Below are 2,570 nucleotides of genomic sequence, written 5' to 3'. Positions count from 1 at the left end.
ATACGGGAATCTCTACTAGACTCAAACGGCGGTATGTTTGTACGATCCTCCTGCGTGAAAGATTTCTCAAATGCTACATTTAAAATTTCAGCTTTCGTTTTGCTGTCTTCCGTTGCCAGGTCAGACTGATCAGTGAGTGACTGGATGGAAGCCTTCGACCCGCTTACCGATTTTACGTAAGACCACAATTTCCTTGGGTTTTCAGCAAGATCTTTTGCTAAGGTATGACGGTGGTAGTGGTTGAATGCTTCGCGCATCGATCTGTTTACAGCAGCACGAATCTCTACCAACTTTTGCCTGTGTTCATTCTTCCGATCTTTCTTGTACGGCGAGTGCAACTGTCTGCTTCCTGAGCATTCTCTGAATTGCGCTGTTAAACCACGGTGGGTCTTTTCCGTCCATAACACACTTTTTCGGCACATACTTCTCCAATGCGTGATTTACAATGTGTTTAAAATTTGCCCATATTTCTTCCACGTCCATCGTACCGGAAGTAAATGAAGTCGATTCATTTACTAAGTGGGATGATAACAACTGCTTATCTGCTCTTTCTAGTAACAATAGCCGATATAACCACTTTTGGCACGGAAAACAGAGGCGACGCGTCTTGTTATGGAAACAATGAGGCCTTGGTAGGCAGCTGGAGGAAGTTGGCACCACATCTGCACACACGAGTCACCTAATTCCCACAAATTCTAGGGAGGGGGCGAAGCGCACTGACGCCACATTCAAACGTATCCCAGATGTGTCCGATCGGGTTCAAATTTGGTGAGCTGAGAGGCCAGCACATCATTTGCAACTCGCCACTGTATTCCTCGAACCACTCCATCACATTCATTGCCTTGTGATACGGCGCACTACCTTGCTGAAAAATGCCATTGCCATCGGGAAGCGCCGGCCGGTGTGGCCGTGCGGTTAAAGGCGCTTCAGTCTGGAACCGCGTGACCGCTACGGTCGCAGGTTCGAATCCTGCCTCGGGCATGGATGGGTGTGACGTACTTACGTTAGTTAGGTTTAAGTAGTTCTAAGTTCTAGGGGACTGATGACCACAGATGTTAAGTCCCATAGCGCTCAGAGCCATCGGGAAGCACGGTCGTCGTGAAGGGGTGCAAGTGGTCTGCAACCAGTGTACGATACTCCTTGACCATCATTGTGCCTTGCACGAGATCCAATGGACCCATGAATGCCTACGTGAATGTCCCCAGAGCATTATAGGACAGCCGCCAACTTGTGTCAGTCCCACAGTACAAGCGTCAAGGAGCCGTTCCCCTGGAAGACGACGGATTCGTGTCCTCCCATCGGCATGATGAGGAAGGTATCGGGATTTGTCAGACCATGTGAAGCTCTGCCACTGCGTCAGCGTCCAGTACCGACGGCCACATGCCTATTGTAATCGTAGTTGCTGATGTCGTGCTGTTGAAGATTAGCGCATGCGTGCGTCGTCGGTTGCGGAGGCCCATCTTTGGGAGGGTTCGGTGCACTGTGTGTTCAGACATACTTTTACTCTGCCCAACTACACTACTGCCCATTGAATTTGCTACACCACGAAGATGACGTGCTACAGACGCGAAATTTAACCGACAGGAAGACGATGCTGTGATATGCAAATGATTAGCTTTCCAGAGCATTCACACAAGGTTGGCGCCGGTGGTGACACCTACAACGTGCTGACATGAGGAAAGTTTCCAACCGATTTACCATACACAAACAGCAGTTGACCGGCATTGCCTGGTGAAACGTTGTTGTGATGCCTCGTGTAAGGAGGAGAATTGCGTACCATCACGTTTCCGACTTTGATAAAGGTCGGATTGTAGCCTATCGCGATTGTGGTTTATCGTACCGCGACATATCTGCTTGCGTTGGTCGAGATCCGATGACTGTTAGCAGAATATGGAACCGGTGGGTTCAGGAGGGTAATACGGAACGCCGTGCTGGATCCCAACGGCCTCGTATCACTAGCAGTCGAGATGACAGGCATATTATCCGTATGGCTGTAACGGATCGTGCAGCCACGTCTCGATCCCTGGGTCAACAGATGGGGACGTTTGCAAGACAACAACCATCTGCACGAACAGTTCGACGACGTTTGTGACAGCATGGACTATCAGCTCGGAGACCATGGCTGCGGTTACCCTTGACGCTACATCACAGACAGGAGTGCCTGCGATGGTGTACGCAACGAAGAACCTGGGTGCACGAATGCCAATATGTCTTTTTTTCGGATGAATCCAGGTTCTGTTTACAGCATCATGATGGTCGCATTCGTGTTTGGCGAAATCGCAGTGAACGTACATTGGAAGCGTGTGTTCGTCATCGCCATACTGGCGTATCACCCGGCGTGATGGTATGGGGTGCCATTGGTTACACGTCTCGGTCACCTCTTGTTCGCATTGACGGCACTTTGAACAGTGGACGTTACATTTCAGATGTGTTACTACCTGTGGTTCTACCCTTCATTCGATCCCTGCGAAACCCTACATTTCAGCAGGATAATGCACGACCGGATGTCGCATGTCCTGTACGGGCCTTTATGGATACAGAAAATGTTCGACTGCTGCTCTGGCAAGCAC

The sequence above is a fragment of the Schistocerca serialis genome, chromosome 4 (genome assembly GCF_023864345.2).
Source record: "Schistocerca serialis cubense isolate TAMUIC-IGC-003099 chromosome 4, iqSchSeri2.2, whole genome shotgun sequence".
Taxonomy (NCBI): Eukaryota; Metazoa; Arthropoda; class Insecta; order Orthoptera; family Acrididae; genus Schistocerca; species Schistocerca serialis.
Note: the sequence above shows the minus strand (reverse complement) of the source record.